General features: G+C 44.1%; 1 non-coding gene across 1 annotated transcript; it reads left to right on the top strand.

Moving 5' to 3' along the window:
• Positions 1-6,294: 6,294 nt before the first annotated feature.
• On the top strand, positions 6,295-6,400 carry LOC126300042 (U6 spliceosomal RNA). The gene has a single exon (XR_007552864.1). It is a non-coding gene; the product is annotated as a U6 spliceosomal RNA (small nuclear RNA).
• The last annotated feature ends 16,073 nt before the right edge of the window (positions 6,401-22,473 follow it).

Genomic DNA, 22,473 nt, shown 5'->3' with positions numbered 1-22,473 from the left:
ATACGATGTTTTACCCGATTCCTGATATTCTCTGTATACTCGTGAAATGGTCGTACTGGAAAATATTCACTTCATCGCTACCGTGGAGATGCTGTGTCCCATCGCTCGTGCGACTATAACACCACGTTCAAACTTACTTAAATCATGATAATCTACCATTGTAGTAGCAGAAACCGACCTAACAACTGCGCCATACACTTGTTTCATATACACTACTGGCCATTAAAATTGCTACACCAAGAAGAAATGAAGATGATAAACGGGTATTCATTGGACAAATGTACTATACTAGAACTGACATGGGATTACATTTTCACGCAATTTGGGTGCATAGATCCTGAGAAATTAGTAACCAGAACAACCACCTCTAGCCGTAATAACGACCTTTATACGCCTGGGCATTGAGTCAAACAGAGCTTGGATGGCGTGTACAGGTACAGCTGTCCATGCACCTTCAACACGATACCACAGTTCATCAAGAGTAGTGACTGGCGTACTATGACAAGCCAGTTGCTCGGCCCCCATTGACCAGTCGTTTTCAATTGGTGAGAGATCTGGATAATGTGCTGGCCAGGGCAGCAGTCAGACATTTTATGTATCCAGAAAGGCCCGTACAGGACCTGCAACATGCGGTCGTGCATTATCCTGCTGAAATGTAGGGTTTCGCAGGGATCGAATGAATGGCAGAGCCACGGGTCGTAACACATCTGAAATGTAACGTCCACTGTTCAAAGCGTCAATGCGAACAAGAGGTGACCGAGACGTGTCACCAATGGCACCCCATACCATCACGCCGGGTGATACGCCAGTATGGGAAGGAAGGGAAGGCATGTCGTATCACATGAGGAGGTCACCGATAAGGGTGATGAGGTGATGTAGGGGAGACCAGAGTTAGTTGGCCTAAGTGGCTAGTTGGTACACAACCAATCAGCCACAGTGGAGGTAGAGCGCTGCCATCGTGCCAGTGGGGTGTATGTGTGTGTAAAGGTGCACCATCCACCGTAACTGCAGTCTGCTTGGAGGCGTCACGAAGGAAGGACACATAATTCATTGTTTTTCAGACTGTTGAGTAAATTTTTTCCTCGAAATATTTTGGTCCGATGAACCAGCAGATCGAATTGAGGCGCTACTGACAGCATTTTGGAACGAATAGTTAATTAAGGCTGCAATGAATGTGTCATAATCTTTTGTTTATGATGTTTGGGATTGTGTGGTGCTCATTTTGTTTTTGATATACCCATGAGCGCGGAGTGTATGTAAAGCTTCACTAGTAATCCAGCCATTGCCTAAAATGGTTTACTACTGTTCTAACAGACAGTCTCATTGAAGATATAATCTGTGCTGAAAGAGCCAGTAAGAAGAAAAAGCCATGTACGGTCAAGGTTGGCTAAGGTTGAAAGGTCGTAGAACAAAAAACTTCCCAGAAAATTTCCATTTGTATTTTCTTCTAAGGATTCTGATGGCGCAGTGTCAGATATTAGCTGTGCAGAAAGTGACGACAGCTCGGACTTCCTTAATGATAGTTCAGAGAATGAAGAATCTCTACATGGCGAAGAGCCTTCACTCTTAGCTTCCTGCCAAGATGATGCTGGTGTTTCTCATTCGATAGTTCCGATGAACCCTGGAGAACCTCGCCGGCCGGGGTGGCCGAGCGGTTCTAGACGCTACAGTCTGGAACCGCGCGACCGCTACGGTCGCAGGTTAGAATCCTGCCTCGGGCATGGATGTGTGTGATGTCCTTAGAGCCATTTGAACCCTGGAGAACCTCAAAAAGATGCAGCAGGTTACATCAAACAAGACCAGCAACGATTACCAACAATCTCAAGGGCTTCCTAATCACCCTGTATCATATAAATTACTTTGGTTTGGTGAAGTATCATGTCCGTCAGTAACCTGGGAAGATTGTCGGAAGCGGCGGCAACGAGATATGCACGTCCACCATGATCAAAACTATGAAAAGCTGCAGATTCCCAGACGAGGATGATTTATTTGATACAGCCAAAGTAAGATTGTGGGGAAATTGAACACATCTGCTCATATAAAAGAAGCACCCAGCTCCTGCATTCGTGGTTGATTTAAAACATTGAGCTAATTCAGTTTGAATAATTGTAGGTAGCTATCATTTTAAGAGGGATTTATTTTTCCTGAAGAATTCATTATTTGTTCATACCTCTAAGTTTATAGCTTTGTTTACTCATTTAAGCAAACTGTTTTTTTTCTCGAAAATTGCTGTCTTATTCCTAAGTCTGCCTACCCACATTAGGTTATGTCGAGTCACCCCTAGACGTCTGCCAACAAATCCTGCAAACGAGGTTAGTAGGCATATTTGCAAGTTTTCAGGAGAAATATTTTTGAGGTTACCTAAACACTTATTTAAATGCCAAGTCCTACATATTTTGTAGTAAAAAAGGTTAAACTGTCCCTGTTCATCAGAATCTGAAATTTTCTCGGTTCTTTGTTACTAATTAAGTATTTACGTGATAAACGGAATTTAATCTACATCTGCATGGATACTCTGCAAATCACACTTAAGTGCCTGGCAGAGGGTTCATGTAACCATCTTCACAATAATTCTCTATTATTCTAATCTCTAACAGCGCGCGGGGAAAACGAACACCTATATCTTTCCGTGCGGGCTCTGATTTCCCTGATTTTATGATGATGATCGTTTCTCCCTATGTACGTCGGCATCAACAAAATATTTTCGCACAGAGAGAAGCATGTTGGTTGGTGGCTGAAATTTCGTGAGAAGTTTCCGCCGCAACGAAAAACGCCTTTTATTTTTTAATGATGTCTACCCCAAATCCTGTATTATGTCAGTAACACTCTCTACCCTAGCTCTCCATAGTACCAAACATGTTGCTCTTCTTTGAACTTTCTCGATGTACTACGTTAATCCTGTCTGGTAAGAATTCCACATCGCGCAGCAGTACTCTAAAAGAGGAGGTACAAACGTTGTGTGGGCAATCTCATTAGCAGATCTTTTGCATCTTCTAAGTGTTCTGCCAATAAAATGCAATCTTTGGTTCACCTTCCCAACAAAATTTTCCACGTGTTCTTTCCAATTTAAGTTGTTCGTAATTGTAATTCCTAGGTATTTAGTTGAATTTATGGCCTTTTGATTTGACTGATTTATCGTGTAACGGTAATTTAACGGATTCCCTTTAGCGCTTATGTGAATGACTTCACACTTTTCATTATTTAGGGTCAAATGCCAATTTTATCACTATACGGACTTTTTTTCTAATTAACTTTGGAATTTGTATTGATCTTCTGATGACTTTACTCGACGATAAACGACAGCAACAATTACACGCAACCTAAGACGGCTGCTCAGATTGTCTCCTAAATCGTTTATATAGATAAGGAACAGCAGAGGGCCTACAATAATTTCTCGGGTATGCCAGAAATCACTTCTGTTTTACTCGATGGCTTTCCGTCAGTTACTACGAACTATGACCTCTCAGACAGGAAATCACGAATGTATTCACATAACTGAGGCGCTAGTCTACAGGGGTTGGAACTTTAATAGTGGCAACTATTTATTTACAGCTCGTACAAAATAGATACGTGTTTCAAAGTTTTACTGACCTTCAAAGTAGTCAGCAGCATTGTGTATAACCCGTTGCCAGAGATGTGGAAGTCGTAGGATACTCTTAGCAGTGCCAGTTGTGTTGATAGTTCGAGAGGGGTGATCTGTTGCCCGACGAATTTGTAGCAGTTCTGAAGCGAATGCCGTGAAGTGTTTCCTTCAGTTTAGAAATCGAATTGAACTTACGAGGGCTTAAGTCAGGGGAGTCCAGTAGGTGGTATAGCCCTCAGCAGCCCCATCAGTCAAACAAATCAGCAACAGCTTGCACTGTACCTACTAGAGCATTATCCTGCAAAATGATGGTAAGGCCCTGCAGAAAGTGTCATCACTTCTGTCTCTATGCAGTTCATTTTTGGAACGCAATCTACTACCAGCTTAGAGATAGAAGTGATGACACTTTCTGCAGGACCTTACCATCATTTTGCAGGACAATGCTCAAGCACGTACAGTGCAAGCTGTTAGTGATTTGTTTCACTGATGGGGCTGCTGAAGTGGTTTACCAACTACTGCACTCCCCTCGTGTGTTCAAGTAACTCGATTTCCAAACTGAAGGAAACACATCACGGCACGAGCGAGGTGGCGCAGTGGTAAGGCACTGGACTCGCATTCGGGAGGACGACGGTTAAATCCCGCGTCTGGCCATCCTGATTTAGGTTTTCCGTGATTTCCCTAAATCACTGCAGGCAAATGCCGGGATGGTTCCTCTGAAAGGGCACGGCCGACTTCCTTCCCCATCCTTCCGTACACCGATGAGACCGATGACCACGCTGTCTGGTCTCCTTCCCCAAACAACCAACCAACCAACCAACCAACATCACGGCATTCGTTTCAGAACTGCTACAAATTCGTCGGGCAATACACCGCCCCGCTTGAACTGTCAACACAACTGGCACTGCTAAGAGTATCCTACGACTTCCACATCGCTGGCGACGGGTTATACACAATGCTGGTGACTACTTTGAAGGTCAGTAAAACTTTGAAAAACGTATCTATTTTGTACGAGTTATAAATAAATAGTTGCCACTATTAAAGTTCCAACCCTCGTATGAGCAAGCAACTTAACTACAAGCCGCTTGTGAGGTGCAGTGTCAAAATCCTTCTGGAAATCTAGAAATACGGAATCAATCTTAAATCCTTTGTCAATAGCACTCAACGCTCCGTGTGAATAAAGAGTTAGTTGTGCTTCACAAGAACTATGCTTTGTAAATCCTTGTTGGCTGTTTGTCAATAGACCCTTCTATTCGAGGTAATTCATAATGTTCGAACACAGTATATATTCCAAAATCCTGCTTCATATTGACGTTAATGATATGGGTCTGTTATTTGGTGGATTACTCCCAGTGCTTTTCTTGAATATTGGTGTGACCTGTGCTACTTTCCAGTCTTTGGGTACGGATCTTTCGTCGAGCGAGCGATTGTATGGAGCTATTGTATCAGCATACTCTGAAAGGAAACTACAATAATTGGTATACAGTCTGGACCGGAGAACTTGCTTTTATTAAGTGATTAAAGTTGCTTCACTGGTCCGAGGATATCTGCTTCTAAGTTACGCATGTTGGCAGCTGTCCTTGATTCGAATTCTGGAATATTTACTTCATCTTCTTTGGTGAAGGGATTTCGGAAGGCTGTGTTTAGTAACTCTGCTTTGGCAACACTGTTGTCGATACTATTTCCACTACCGTCTCATAGAGAAGGCGTTGTTGTGTCTTGCCACTAGCGTACTTTACATACGACCAAAATGTCTTTGAATTTTTTGCCGGATTTCGAGAGAAAGTCTCGTTGTGGAAACCACTATAAGTATCTCGCACTGAAGTCCGCGGTAAATTTCGAGCTTATGGGAAATATGGCCAGTCTTGGAGATTCTGCGTTCGTTTAAATTTAGCCAGCTTTTTTCGTTGTTTCTGCGAAAGTGTTCTGACCCGTTTTGAGTACCATGGAGGATCAGCTTCGTTAGTTTTTTAATTTATTTGGTATAAATCTCTCAACGGCTGTCGATATTATTTCTTTGAATTCAAGCCACACCTGGTCTACACTTACCGGCACATTGTTAATTTGGGAGGAATGGAGTTTGTCTCTCAGAAAAGCGTCAACTGAATTCTTATTTGCTTTTTTGAATAGATATATATTTCGTTTATTTTTGGAGGATTTGGGAGTTACAATATTCAGTCTCGCTACTACAACCCTGTTTTCATTAATCCCCGAATCCGTTTTGATGCTCGTTATTAGCTCAGGATTATTTGTCGCTAAGAGGCGAAGTGTATTTTCACAACCGTTTATTATTCCAGTAGACTTATGAACCAATTGCTCGAAATAATTTTCAGAAAATGCGTTTAGTGCAATTTCGGGCGATGTTTTATGCGTACCTTCGGATTTAAACATGTAATTTCTCCAACATATCGAGGATACATTGAAGTCACCACCAACTATAATTTTATGAGTCCAGTACGTGTTTGAAATTAGACTGAAGTTTTCCTGTAACCTTGTGAATGTGATCACCTATACTACAGAAACAACACTGCATGTAAATAGTCAATGTGTGGTACAGTGAGGTGCAATGTTCTTAATACTGAAATATAAGGTCACGTGTTTTAATTTTGCTTGTGTACAGAGATCATAAATGAAATTTTATTCTGAGAAGCACAGCAGACCAGCTAGGTTGGGCAAAAGCGCAGTACTAGTCACACCCAAACACACTTCAGTGCGTACTCGCTTCATCGGTACATATACTAAAATTGGAACGATACAGAGAAGATTAGCATGGCCCTGCGGAAGGGTGACACGCAAAATCGTGAAACGTTCGACATTTTGCCGGCACGGTAGCTCAGAGTGTTCGGTCAGAGGGTTAGCTTCCCTCTGTAATAAAAGAAACTGAGTTAATCGATCAACAACGAGCTTAACCGGATGTCTTACGACGTCCGCCCCGAGCAGATGAAACGAACACAAGCGAACAAAATGAGATTAAAAAAAAAAAGTGCAATCGTCGCTGACTGGCTATCGTTTTATGACTAACTCTAAAGTGGTGGATTTAAGATCTACCTAGGTTGGAACTTAAATAGTGGCAACACTGCTGTGGAGACACTATGCAATGGCAACTACTATTGTCGCTGATAGCACACGTTGTTGACATACCTACCTCACCTCCGCCGGCCGCGGTGGTCTCGCGGTTCTAGGCGCGCAGTCCGGAACCGTGCGACTGCTACGGTCGCGGGTTCGAATCCTGCCTCGGGCATGGCTGTGTGTGATGTCCTTAGGCTAGTTAGGTTTAAGTAGTTCTAAGTTCTAGGGGACTAATGACCACAGCAGTTGAGTCCCATAGTGCTCAGAGCCATTTGAACCATTTACCTCACCTCTGAGAAAATGGACTTGCCCGTCCAACGCCACCAGCGTACGCACAATCGAGGGAAAAACAGCCACTTGTGAGCGAGAGGTCTAACGTAACGGTGTCACTACGTTTTCGAAACAGGAACAACGGAGTTGGATCAAGATTGAACGTGTCAGAGGTTGTACAGCACGACAGTGCCATCAAGGTCTTCAAGAGGCGCGCGGGGAATCGGCATTGCCGTAAAGAATAGTGGCACTTTGGGGAAAAGCTTTCAACGAAGGTTGGCAAAATGTGGAAGACATGCATCGGGCAGTTCGTCCTAGCGTCTCTGAAGAAGTGCATGCTGTTAGCGGACAGTTATCGACGCCGTGAGATTCGTGAGCTCGCCCACGAAACCGGATTAGCGCGTACGACTGAGCTTCTCATCCTGAAGGAACGCCTGGGCATGCGAAAAGTTGCATCACGATGGGTTCTGCATGACATGAGGGAAATACAGAAATTAATGCGTTACGATGCTGCTCAGACGTACTTGGAGCGCTATGAGCGCGAACGAGAAGCTTTCTTACGCCGTATGGTAACATTGGATAAGACATGGGCCACATCGTACTAGCCAAAATTGAAGCGCCAATCCAACGAATGGCGTCATTAAGGGGCGCCGCGAAAGCCGAGAGTGCGTTAGAGCCCCAGTATGGTGAAAGGTATGGTGATTCTCGTGTACGACTGTGATGGTGTTATCCTAAACCATCACGTTCCTCCACGGCAGAACGTCAATGCACAGTATTAGTGTTCGTTTTTGGAGCATCACCTGCGACAAGCTTTGCGGAAGAAGCGGCGCTACACAATCCACCCATCATTTTGCACGGCAATGCGCGGGCGCATACAGCGCAAGCTGTGGCTGCTCTTTTCGGTAGATGGCACTGGGAAGCACTGTACCATCCACAATACTCCCCGGACTTAATTCCTTGTGACTTTGATCTGATTCCGAAGAAGAAGGAACCACTTCGTGGCATTCGCTTCAGATCTGTTCCAGAGGTCATCAGTCCCCTAGAACTACTTAAACCTAACTAACCTGAGGACATCACACACATCCATGCCCGAGGCAGGATTTGAACCTGCGACAGTAGCGGTCACGCGGTTCCAGACTGTAGCGCCTAGAGCCGCTCGGCCAACCCGGCCGACAAAATGGTTCAAATGACTCTGAGCACTATGGGACTTAACTTCTGAGGTTATCAGTCCCCTAGAACTTAGAACTACTTAAACCTAACTGACCTAAGGACAACACACACATCCATGCCCGATGCAAGATTCGAACCTACGACCGTAGAACTGTTCCAGAGATTTGACAGGCAGTAGACCGCTCCATTCACACCATTAACAGAACCGGCTATGGTAACGGTTTACTACGTATTCCACATTGCTGGCAACGGTTTCTACACAACGCTGGTGACTACTTTGAAGGACAGTAAAATGTGTAAACATAACTATTTTTTATCGGTTGTGAATAAATATTTACCACTATTTAAGTTCCAAACCTCGTATCTTTGTCCGGAAAATTTCGCTCAGTTCGAGGGCCCTATACTTCTACGACCTTATTATCAGGTTATTTTATTAATTTTGTAAATTGTCCGCTGTTTTATAAACAAGCGTAACTGCTAGTGTCACGTTCAGACGAAGATGACCGAGAACAAGGAATAAAGGTAGCAGCTTGCTATCGATTAAAGTCATCTGTAATACGTGATAACCATTTGGATAACCTAGCTCTGGAGATCAGCATCCTCTCTTTCTCATTTTTTCCTAATTAAATCACTGTGATAACTGCAGAAGTGACACGTGTAGGAGAGCAAAGTACTCTTTGAACCAAGATTATGGTCCTGTTCATTACTCGGCATTTGGTAGGTGGTGAACTAAACGAGTTGGGAGCGAGCTTGACACTAAGTCCAAGAAAATCTCTGTAAATTCCGGATAAAATTTGACCTCGAGCTCCACCATCACCTACCCTCCCATCTCTCTTCCCTTCCCTCCCCCTCACCACCCTCCAACTCTCCTCCAACTCTCCTCCAACTTCCCACTCACTCCCCTCGCCTATTCCCAACCTATAATTCTTACCCTCCTCTTCTTTTGGAAATACGCTAATCAGAGACCTACAGAGTCAACGCCCATATTCAGTTCTCCCAGCTCAGTATTTCACTGCCACAAAAATGAAACAGGCAATCAAAAACCTCCTACGCCAATGATGGACATGACAACATTATCATTAAGGAACTGTATGGCTCTAAGAACTATGAGACTTAACATCTGAGGTCATCAGTCCCCTAGACTTAGAACTACTTAAACCTAACTAACCCTAGGACATCACACACATCCATGTTCGAGGCAGGATTCGAACAAGTGACCGTAGCAACAGCGTGGTTTCGGACTGAAGCGCCTAGAACCGATGGGCCACAACGGGATGCGAACTGTATGCCATACAGGTTGGAGTAGGCATACACTTCGCTTGTCTGCACACAGACAATCCTTACACATACACTTTCTTAAATCTATCACGACACCGAGCGAAGGTGGCGCAGTGGTTAGCACCTTGGACTCCCATTCGGGAAGACGACGGTTCAGTTCCGCGTCCGGCCATCCTGATTTAGATTTCCCGTGATTTCCTTAAATTGCTTCAGGCAAATGCCGGGGTGATTTCTTTGAAAGGGCACGGCCGACTTCCTTCCCCATCCTTCCCTAATGCGATGAGACCGCTGACCTCGCAGTTTGGTCTCCTCCCCAAATCAACCCCTCAACCCTCTCAAATCCATCACGCAATATAATCTAGATAGTTGTATATAGATGCATGAAGGAAATATAATATCCTCTCTCCCATATAGGTTCCAACAGCTCTGGGGTAGATACAGATCGCAGTAAAAGCACTGATGTGTAGCTCATAATGTATTAGGGAAGCTCTTTATATTCTTCATAACACTTCTATAATAAGTGTGCTATCATTACATTTTTATAATATATTGTACCCAGTGTGTTCCATTTTCATTATCAGAATGCAACCATAACTCCAGTTACTGCTGTCATTACATATTTTCTGTATCTAAAACATATAATTTACAATGTCAACACATTATACGAGGAGCATTCAATAAGTAATGCAACAGTTCTTATTCTGTAAGCGGTTTGGTTTATTCCAATGCAACATATAATGCCCCACAATTTTGGCTACGAAACATTTTTCAGTCTCTGTTCAATGCGACGGCTTTGCGCCACCTTGCTGGGAGGCCCTGTATGCCCGCATCGTAGCACTACTGATCGACGTCGGGGCCCAAGTGTTGCTGTATCAATAACCTCCCCATCATCCACGTACTGCTTCCCGCGGAGTGCATCCTTCATTCAGCCAGACAGATAGAAGTCGGAAGGTGCGAGATCCGGGCTGTAGGGTGGATGAGGAAGAACACGGGTGCGCAGATTTCTTGGCTGGTTGATTTGGTGGAGGGGGCCAAACAGCGAGATCATCGGTCCCATCGGTTTAGGGAAAGATAGGGAAGGAAATCTGCCGTGCTCTTTCAAAGGAACCATCCCGGCATTTGCCCGAAGCGATTTAGGGAAATCACGGTAAACCTAAATCAGGATGGCGGGGCGCGGATTTGAACCGTCGTCGTCCCGAATGCGAGTCCAGTGTGTTAACGACTGCGCCACCTCGCTAGGTACGGGCAGATTTGTGTGAAGCCTTGAGTTGTGATGGGAGAAGTTTCGTTTGCATTTTTGTGGTGACGAACACGATGAAGTCGTTTCCTCGATTTCCTAAGAGTAGCGCAATGCGCTTCAGAGTTGATTGTTGCGCCATGAGGAAGGACATCAAAGAAAACAACCTCTTCACAGTCCCAGAAGACTGTCGCCATGTCTTTACCGGCTGAGGGCGCCGCTCTGAACTTTTTCTTCGGAGGAATGTTGGTGTGGTGCCATTCCATAGACTGCCGATTTGTTTCCAGTCCGAAGTGATAAACAAATGTTTCATCGCCTATGACGATGTTCGACGAAAAATGCAGTCTCGTAACGCGTAAGCAGTTACTCTTTATTGTCTTCTTTTAAATGGCGGGGAACCCAGCGAGCACACACCTTTCAGTCACCAGCTGGTGGACGAGTGTGTCAGCACTACCAACAGAGACGTCCACCTTAGCAGCGAGGGGTTTGATTGTGATCCACCGATCACTTCGTTCCAACACTGCAAGAGTCACAGCTATGTGCCGCCGGCCGGCACGCGGGAGTAACAGGTTTACGCGACGTTGTAGCGATGATGACAGACGCCTCGCCCAACGACTCACCGTCCTTTTGTTCACAGCAAGGTCTCCGTAGACATTCTGCAAGCGCCTACTTATTGAACACCCCTCGTATTAAGATCACATGTTGGTTAAAACTTCACTTTACCGTTTTTCTATATGTATGACACGTAGGTTACAATTTCAGTAGAATACAGTTATGCACAGTAGGATGCGCTAAATCAATTTTAAATCACTTCCTGTCGCGCACACAGTTGCTGAGTTGCTGACGAGCCATGTCTTCTCGGAAATGGTCCCACAAAACATTGCTAACATAATGATAGATTATGAAGTATTTATCATCTTTTGCCGATTATTCCAATTTACATTGTTTTGTAATGGAAACTATGTGTGGTTTGGATCGAATTATTACTTAACAACCGATTCATTCTCGGTAATCATCAGGTTAGTTAGGTTTAAGTAGTTCTAAGTTCTAGGGGACTGATGACCTAAGATGTTAAGTCCCATAGTGCTCAGAACCTTTTGAACCATTTGTGGACAATCAAGTAGATGTGGAGCCAATTTCGATTTCGATTGAAAATAGCACAAACAGCACTGGCAAACTACAATATAATGATGATGAGAAGTGATGTTACTATGTGATAACGTCAGACGCATTTTTTTATGTAACAAAAAGGTTCAATTTCCGTGTTTTCGACTGGTAGCATTAACAGATCCACATGTTTCTCGTTAGTATGATGTTTTGAAACATATAATGCAATCACTTTAAACACTTCTCTTTCGTATTCGGTTTTCCCTTCTATGACACAATGTGATCGTGGCAACATAGAAGGACTGCCAACTGTGAAGTATGGAGACAGTATTGACCGAAGTGACATCTGATAACAGCAATGGTGAGTCAGTGTTGTGCAATGTCTGCAGTTTCTATCCGCAGCGTGAAGAATACTACCTTCTGAAACGTCTTCAAGAGAACCGTTCCATTGATCTTGGACAGGAACCTTCGGTTTCGCTGCAATTCTTCACGACTGAAATGTTCGAGACGTCTACGTCTGGAGAGAAAGATGGACGAGAGAGTGCACGATTTTACAGCGGTATTTCTCAGTGGTATTTCAACACCAAAGGGAATTTCTTTTTCAATTTTTAATTCGTAACTATGTTCTGTATGTATCTGTGTATTCCATTATCACGCATTCATGGCATATCATTACTGTCCCCAAAGTCGTATGCTAGTATGAATCTGTGGTTTATCTGTAGCTGGCACTTCGGGTTTCCCTAGTTGCCTGGAGGTTTCCTTGAATGTTAAGGGCAGTTTAGCCAACCTTTGTGTACAGCTTTGATACGACTACGTGGGTCAGAGAGGCATTAGTGGTCACTGGTCAGCATCCACTGTGAGGTTGGGGGTAGAAAACGCTTACGTTCTCCGAGCTCTTCCAGGCTGCTTTGTAGACCCTAGGACGTTGCTGAGTGAGGATGCTCTAGTTACTAAGATGAAAAGTGTACGGGTTAGCTTTGTTTGAGTTTCCGGTGTCACTCAGGGGTGTGGCATTGATAATCATGTCGCACCAACAAATTCTGTCAAGGAACGGTATTAATTTCATTAGTATTAAACTTATTCGATAGGATCTTCTGTGCAACTGGAAATTGTTGTGGACGAGCGATGTCGCCGTTTGTTGTACAGTTTTAGTTAGTTTCGTGTATCACGTGTGAATGTGTCTTGTGCTTTGTGGAATGCTTGTGGTAAATTTTATTTAATTTACCGTCCCATTCGTGCTTCTTTCCCATGGACTTTGTAGCCTGTACTCTGATGCACCACATGCGATTCTTTGTAAACCATAAGGCTCCAATTATACGTAAACACCTCTAGTGCTCCTATTGAATCCTCAGTTTCATCGTGGAGTAGATGTGTTTACGTTTGGTAAATTTATTTTAAAAATTACTGAGTTGTAAAGAAATTTCAGAAATGGGCTTTGTTCTCTGAAACTGAGCGTTGAAGCCAGTCGCGTTCTGACCCAGTGAGTTTCTTATGAAGTAGGGAAACTTCTGCTAAATTGTATCTTTTGTTGTGCGAGTGATCAGGGTGGACGTGGTGTGTGTGATCTTGATAAATTGTAACCAGTAATTTAACAGACTTGCTCCCACACGTGTGGGTCCAGTTGCTGCATTGTGTAATGTACCATGTGTAGAGATTCGCGCGCCGGCATTCCAAGTAACTCGGTTGTAACTTAACATCTGTCTGTGAGATACTTTTAATGAGGAAATAAATGTTGATTATTGCTAAATTCGTTGCTACTGTATCTTCCTAGTCAGGATCCTTAAAAATCGCTCAGTTTGCACCTCCCCATAACAATGTCTCAATGAAATTTGTCATGATTATTGTATATCCAGCAAGAGCCTTACCGAAGTGGGTACACCGGTCCCCGTCACATGACCGAAGTTAAGCGCTGTCGGGCGTGGTCGGCACTTGGATGGGTGACCATCCGGGCCATCATGCGCTCAGCCATTTTTCGGGGTGCACTGAACCTCGTGATGCCAATTGAGGAGCTATTCGACCGAATAGTAGCGGCTCCGGTCAAAGACAACCATCATAACGACCGGGAGAGCGGTGTGCTGACCACACGCCCCTCCTATCCGCATCCTCAACCGAGGATGACACGGCGGTCCAATGGTCCCGATGGGCCACTTGTGGCCTGAAGACGGAGTACTTTTCTATTGTATATCCAATACACGCATTGGTATTTTACTAGACCATCAAATAATCTGTGAGGTGGCGCCTTTTTATCAGTTTAATTAAGTAATATTTAAATAAATTTGGTCCACTAGTCAGAAATTTTGTGTTTGGTACTAATTCAAGACAAGCGAACGTAGGACCTACTTGCATAGTGATTCTTGGGATTTAGGAAATCAGAAAAGAGTTATTTCCGAAGCTGATCCTACCAGTACCTTACAGTAGCAAATAAACGACAGGTGTTGTTTACTTTTTGCCCAGCAAGATGGATTCGCGATACGTTAGTGTATCGTAAAACTCTGAATACTTTTGGAACAAAGACCCTCCGTATCCTAGCACGTCAAAGAATACAAAAACGGAAAATATGAAAGATCTGAGGATTTACAAAAGGTTTTAAAACACTTAAAAGAAAGTTTTTTGAAGAGGAAGAAAAATCAAGTGTGTATGCCTTTCAGAGAGCTACAACACTACAATGCTTTATACAAAATCGTTGCACCCTTTCACAGACGGGGATTTAATAGAAAAATATTTGGAAGTTGCAGCTGAACATTCATGTCTACTTCAGGTAAAACAGTTTCGCGTGGGGCCGTTGTCAAACATATTAATCAAGTGTCCCACACAGGTTATGGCAAACGACGTCCAGAGACAGCTGCAGGTTCTCTGTGAAGAGTTTGATGCACATTCTTTAGTTCTCTATGAAAGTTCAGAAAATACAGACACATAACTGGATGTGACATTCTTAGCAGCGTTGAAGAAAGCGCAGAAACTGTAGATTTCGGTAGAATTTATTAGTTTGTGTGTCGAGAGACGGGGTGCAAGTTACGGTGGAAAATAAATGTTTATAGACTTTATGTCTTTAATTGATTTTTAGCGCATTTGAGTGGGAAAATGAAAAAGCCTCCAGTCCACAGTTCGCTCTGATCTGCAGTTTGATGTAACTGATCAGTAATGCGACAGGGAATATAAATATATACTTGTCCCAGCATTTTCCTCAGGATCGATTTCATCGTTTACACAAGTGACCACACGGTTTCCCACGCTATTCCGGATCTCGTTTACTAGGTCTACACTGGTTTTGCGTAAGTGTTAAATTCTTCATGCTCTCATGTTCTTAAAAGTTTCCGTGTTTGTCCCTGACCGTGCCTTCGGACTCTGCTCGTCAGCTAAGTTAACACCCGCTGTGCTTCACGGGCGTCACATATTGTGGTACTCCGCGCTCACCCTGAGAGGTTTCTGTGCGCGCTATCATGTCACTACGCCGGGCATAACAGTTTTCATGTTTGTGTTGTATATTTTGGCCGTCATGGGAACAGCGTTTTTCGAGTGGGGAGGGAACAAATGCAGATGTAGGAAGAACATCCTAAACAGCAGCAGTGGCAACAACAGTTGCAACAGCAGCAGCAACAATACTCAATGGCGATTTTGCAGCGTTTTCAAGCACACAGTCAATTCACCAAGTGAAACAGAAGTTCATCCCATACTGCATCCCAAGGAGTTGCTGGGTAAGTTGGCCGGTGATCAGTATTTTTCCAAAACTGACCACAGTGACGCATATTTGCAGCTATAATTGGATACTGAATCCCGATAGATTTTAGTTTTATATATTCCTTTCGGGATGCCTCAGTTTAATAGTTTGCAGTTTTGGGTAGCCTCCGCTCCAGGAATATTCCAGCTCTTTCTTGAACAACTTACCGAAGACCTTCCGTACTGTGTCAACTATTTGGAGGGCACCTGATTTAGTGGCTCCACGAGAGAACAGCATTTGCAAAATTCACAGACAGTTTTTCTGCGACTGTGCTGCAAACTTGAGAAATGAAGTTCTTTTGGTTCTTTGGTTGGTTGATTCGGGCTAGGGGACCAAACAGCGAGGTCATCTGTCCCATCGGATTAGGGAAGGATGGGGAAGGAATTCGGCCGTGCCCTTTCAAAGGAACCATCCCGGCATATGCCTTACGTAATTTAGAGAAATCACGGAAAACCTAAGCCCGGATGGCCAGACGCGGACTTGAACCGTCATCCTCCTGAAAGCGAGTCCAGTGTGCTAACCACTGTGCCACCTCACTCGGCAGATTGCAGTACTTAGGACATGTGTTAAGTCAGATTGGTATTGTACCAACGCAGTACATATTGCAGCAACAGTCAATTTTCCAGTTCCTAATAATATCAGGGTTTAAAGTCGTATTTACGTAAGGTAGATTACTATGCAAAAAGCATTCAAAAAATGGTTAAAATGGCTCTGAGCACTATGGGACTCAACTGCTGTGGTCATCAGTCCCCTAGAACTTAGAACTACTTAAACCTAACTAACCTAAGGACATCACACACATCCATGCCCGAGGCAGGACTCGAACCTGCGACCGTAGCAGTCGCACGGTTCCGGACTGCGCGCCTAGAACCGCGAAACCACCGCGGCCGGCTAAAAAGCATTCACATTTGTCAATCGTTGAATCAGCTACTCAAAGGAGTAACATTTGTGTGGTCAGAGGCATGCCAGAGCACTGCAGAAATTGATGTAACATCTCTGCTCCACTACGTGTTTGGCCATGGCTAATGGCTCTGAGCACTATGGGACTTAACTTCTGAGGTCATCAGTCCCATAGAACTCGGAACTACTTAAACCTAACTAACCTAAGGACATCACGCCCATCCATGCCCGAGGCAGGATTCGAACCTGCGACCGTAGCGGTCGCTCAGTTCCAGACTGTAGCGCCTAGAACCGCTCGGCCACTCCGGCCGGCGTTTGGCCATGTTCGCCCCCACTGGCCACTGGTCCCTTATTAATGGCTGTTAGTGAGAGAATCCTTGTCTAATTTTCCATATGTTGCTGGATTGTCTCCATATGTTGCACACTAAATTAGGACAGTAGCTGTCAGTTTCGTCATCAAGGGTGTGCCAAGCACCCTGGTCTCAGAAAGAGGTCGCCAGCTTGTTTCAGAGGAACCTGAAGCGTTCTGCCACGGAAAAGGAATTCAGCACCTGTCAACACATCGTTCCATCAGACATCAATCACAGAGGTCGAGCAGATGGTCAGGATGCTCAAATTGCAAATAAAGAAAACAGTTTTGGTGGTACCTAGAGAGGATGCCATGTTAGTTTTTTGGTGTCATACTGAGCAATTCCAGTCGACAGGCACACTCCGGCTGCAGTTTGCGCTATGTGACCCTAGACCGAGGGCTGTTCCACGGGATGCTCGTTGGGGTGGACACCTGGGTGGATGCAAGGCATCGTGGTGGGACGTAAGGGATGACGAAATTACACAGTTCTAGTTAGTAGGACAGTGGCACCTGGCATGCTACACTAAGCAGCTACGTCCTTGTCAAAGTGAGCAATGGGCGCCACATAGCAGACATGCAGGTGACATTTTTACAGATGGATTGGACCAACCAGCCCTTGCTCCAAGCATCGAGCAGGACCTGCAGACGTTCCCAGTGCCTCTGTGCCACTTGTCATATAACTTATACCCTCACCAAGAAAAACCCACCGCCCAGGAGAATTGTCAGGGAGGGGATTTCATGATACCGCGGCAGAGTGCCCAGGGCGGAACCCTTTCGTCCCTCGCCCGTTGACACAGCGACTCGAGCACAGTCCTGGCCGCTTTCGGCACTATGTGCCTGTAAAATAGAGGAGGGACTTGGGATCCGCTCTAGACGAATTTTCGACAGACGAGTTGTTCGCTGTCGAAACTGATAGAGAGTCGCGATTATGCCCTTAGGGGCATGGGTTGTCGCAGTCACTGGGCAGTGCCTCTGGAGTTGTAGCTTTCCTGGTTCGGCGACGCGGACTCCGAAGTCAGCCGCATGTTACTGCGAGCTGAGATCTTTTTTACTCGGTCTACGCTCGATTTGGATAAGTGTTAAATTCTTCGCACTGTCGCGCCTTTGCAGATTCCGTGTTTATCCTCGACCATGACTTTGGACTCTACTCTCCGATCAGGTTGACATTCGGTGTTTTTCATGGACGCACTTATATGGTCTGTTTTTCGTGGACGATATCATCTCGCTAAGCGAAATATACAACAAATATGGGAAAGTATAAAACATTTACTGAACCTATCGCTGTGGAAAATCATTAAAACATGAAATTTCGGATTGTAGATTCCTTCAAATTTCTGTCATGTTCTCCAATAAAATGTATATCATATTTGAAGCTTGACCAGTTGAAAATAACAAGAAACTATTTCCCCGCGACGGACCAGTTTAATTTGATTAATAAGAAAGGCCCCAGCCATTCAAATTTAGGTTTTACATTAATTCCGTACTTCGCACCAGGCAAATGATGGGATGTTTCGTTCGAAAACGCAAGGCCGATTTCTTACCCAATCTTACGGTATGCTGATAATTTTTACTTTTTGGACCGTCTGACTACAACTGAATGAAACAAAACTTTCGTGCCAAACGCGTTTCGCCTTTATTCTCTGCAAGACATCTTCAGTGGCAGGTTGGGTGGACGATTTTCTACATATTGCGCTGCTGTTCCTTTTTTGGTGCCGTTCCTCTTCTGATAATTGCCACTTGGGGGTTTTATCCATATTTCGCAGCACTAGGAACTGAACACTTGTTTTCATGCAATCTTTGATACAATTCGAACTTGTGCTCCATCTCTAATGGCCTCAATGTCGATGGGGCTTTAAATCGAATATTCCTTCCTTTCTTCAATAAGGAAGGCATGTTTCCAGATGAGTATCCAACTGACAAATCCATTTTGTAGGACGAACAGTTACCATCAACTGAAGTCTTCAAAAGACTGTGACTGGTGGAACAAAATAGATTGTGAATACCCAAGAGTGTGCAAGGTATGCCGTTTGTTTATATATCAGACATCAGATTACTCCGACTTATACATGAACACCAGTATCTTGCTATTGACCAATGTCCCTGGATATTTCCACACACTCTCTCTCAAAACGTACCTACTGTATCTACATCATTATGTGACTTCATCTGGTTTAGCGTCGGATGCTTTGCTCAAAACTACTAAGGTATAAACTTAATACGGAGATAGAACAAGTACAGTTTGTTGAGCATGAAGCCAGATGTGGTGTTTTTCATGTTCGTATAGACATACAGTTGCAAACAGTAGGTTCCTGGCTGATTATAGTGAAAATAATGATGAATCTTATATTATACAGGGTGTTAGAAAAAGGTACGGCCAAACTTTCAGGAAACATTCCTCACACACAAAGAAAGAAAATATGTTATAACATGGAATGGAAACACACAGCGACAGATCGTACCAGTGTGACTTCAAACACTTTGTTACAGGAAATGTTCAAAATGTCCTCCGTTAGCGAGGATACATGCATCCACCCTCCGTCGCATGGAATCCCTGATGCGCTGATGCAGCCCTGGAGAATGGCGTATTGTATCACAGCCGTCCACAATACGAGCACGAAGAGTCTCTACATTTGGTACCGGGGTTGCGTAGGCAAGAGCTTTCAAATGCCCCCATAAATGAAAGTGAAGAGGGTTGAGGTCAGGAGAGCGTGGAGGCCATGGAATTGGTCCGCCTCTACCAATCCACGGTCACCGAATCTGTTGTTGAGAAGGGTACGAACACTTCGACTGAAATGTGCAGGAGCTCCATCGTGCATGAACGACATGTTGTGTCGTACTTGTAAAGGCACATGTTCTAGCAGCACAGGTAGAGTATCTCGTATGGAATCATAACGTGCTCCATTGAGCGTAGGTGGAAGAACATGGGGCCCAATCAAGACATCACCAACAATGCCTGCCCAAACGTTCACAGAAAATCTGTGTTGATGACGTGATTGCACAATTGCGTGCGGATTCTCGTCAGCCCACACATATTGATTGTGAAAATTTACAATTTGATCACGTTGGAATGAAGCCTCATCCGTAAAGAGAACATTTGCACTGAAATGAGGATTGACAAATTGTTGGATGAACCATTCGCAGAAGTGTATCCGTGGAGGCCAATCAGCTGCTGATAGTGCCTGCACACGCTGTACATGGTGTACATGGTGTACATGGTACGGAAACAACTGGTTCTCCCGTAGCACTCTCCATACAGTGACGTGGTCAACGTTACCTTGTACAGCAGCAACTTCTCTGGCGCTGACATTAGGGCTATCGTCAACTGCACGAAGAATTGCCTCGTCCATTGCAGGTGTCCTCGTCGTTCTAGGTCTTCCCCAGTCGCGAGTCATAGGCTGGAATGTTCCGTGCTCCCTAAGACGCCGATCAATTGCTTCGGACGTCTTCCTGTCGGGACACCTTCGTTCTGGAAATCTGTCTCGATACAAACGTACCGCGCCAGGGCTACTGCCTCGTGCTAATCCATACATCAAATGAGCATCTGCCAACTCCGCATTTGTAAACATTGCACTGACTGCAAAACCACGTTCGTGATGAACACTAACCTGTTGATTCTACGTACTGATGTGCTTGATGCTAGTACTGTAGAGCAATGAGTCACATGTCAACACAAGCACCGAAGTCAGCATTACCTTCCTTCAATTGGGCCAACTGGCGGTGAATCGAGGAAGTACAGTACATACTGACGAAACTGAAATGAGCTCTAACATGGAAATTAAGCGTTTCCGGACACATATCTACATAACATCTTTTCTTTATTTGTGTGTGAGGAATGTTTCCTGAAAGTTTAGTCGTACCTTTTTGTAACACCCTGTAGACCTCGATGTTAATAGTCTCTATAGCTGGGTAACGATGCAATACCTACCACTCTGGTTGTGCATGGCTGTCTGTGAATAGTTTTGAAGTAATAAGCATACAAGATAATTCAGACCTGTGTTAATTATCGAAACAGATCTTGAGTATCTAGAAAATATCCATGAACTACACTCCGATTTACCGTTACACTCAGAGAAAGTGGTAACGTCACTAAGTATGGGGATGGGTAATTAGGGAAGGGAGCAATTGTGGCGAGGGGGAGGGGAGGAACAGGGGGAGAATAAGGGTAGGAGTTGTGGAAGGTGGGGGGGGGGGGGAGGGGGAGGGGCGTTAGAGTGTGAATGGGTGAAGGGAGTAAGAAGTTCAAGGTTACATTTTATCCAGAATGAGCAGGGGTTTTCTTGGACTTCTTTCCAAGGCTGCTCCTAACTCTCTTAATTCACCACATGCCAAAGTCCAAGAATAGAGCTGGAGCTTATCCGTAGTCCAAAGATTACTCTCCTCTTATACTGACATGCGAGCTTCTGACACATTCATTTATTTTTCTTGCATGAAACGGGTTTCAGTTGGGATATTTGCCGTGTTATCAATGGTAGGGTTATTTTATCGAGCCAGTTATGTGGATAACTTTGGTGTGCTTTATTGTAAAATACTTCTTTCAGCGGATGCGTAAATTGTCTGAATAAATATTCTTTCAGACACCTTGATTCCTTGTGAAGCCGCATGTTTTTCTGTATCTGAAGCGTAATTGCTTTCTCATCATCGCCCACATTTTAGACAAGAGTAGAGTTAAGGTAACTCTGGCTGAAGGAAACTATAAAAAATTACGCAATAGATAAACACTGTACAAAATGAACTAGCGAAAAGGAAACTACGGCAAATATAAAGTGTAGACTTGATTCAATGAACAACCTTCACCTTCAGACCAAAATAAATAAAAAAATAAATCTCATTGCCCTCGTAGAACGAACTCTTTCATTTTACTCAGAGTAGCTATTACTCAGGTTTGGTCAGTGATTTTTTTATTTTTACTATCTAAACTTGCCTTTTCTCAGCATATGCCAATGGAAATGGGCGTTCGGCTTCTACGTGACAATTGAAATAAGTTTTACCTTTGTTTATTCATTGTATTACGTGGGTGGTTTTTTTGACACTCTCCGACGATTATTATAACTTTTTTTTTGGATGGGGCTCTTTTGACATTCAGATCCTATGTGCATGATTTTTTTAAATCTGTGAGCTTTGTCTGTACTCAGAGGACTTGCTATTCTCCTGGGAAGAAAGACAGGATATCATTTGTAATTATTTCATGTGAAGCTGTTATTACTGAGTCGGTGATAAACGCTTCTGTAACAATAGGTTAAACGAAGCAAATAACGCACCATTTCCGTTAGGATCCTATTAAAAGTTCGAACCAGCCAAATTAAGCTAAATGTCGGCATAGTTCCTTTGAAAAGGACTCGGATACACGGCTGAATTCATTCCCACTCTCTCCCAAAGCAAACATTAGCTCAATCTGTAATGACCTTTTCATCGACAGGACGCTAAACTCTAATTTCCTCCTCTTCATTGTAAAGGCACCACAGCTGATAGCCGCTGTGCTCGTGGGAGGAGTGGACTGATCATTGTGTTATCGTCACTTATGTTTCACCAATCACATGTTTCAACTAGTAACAGAGTTCAGGATTTCTCTCTCTTTTCTCCCCATTGTAAAACAAAGTTGCGGTTGAAGTATCAGATCGGGGAAGAGAATTTCAGTGGCTTCGGAGCCGTTGGGAAAACTCATTGTCCCCACGGACTCGGAACAAACAAGATACGAGGCCATTTAGCCGTGGCTTTCACCAATTGCGCGCAGCGGCTCGTGAAAACGCGCACGCACTCTTCGAGGGCATTCGACCGCGTTCACGTACGTCTTATCA

The sequence above is a fragment of the Schistocerca gregaria genome, chromosome X, assembly GCF_023897955.1.
Source record: "Schistocerca gregaria isolate iqSchGreg1 chromosome X, iqSchGreg1.2, whole genome shotgun sequence".
NCBI lineage: Eukaryota > Metazoa > Arthropoda > Insecta > Orthoptera > Acrididae > Schistocerca > Schistocerca gregaria.
This window is presented reverse-complemented; position numbering and strand designations above follow the sequence as displayed.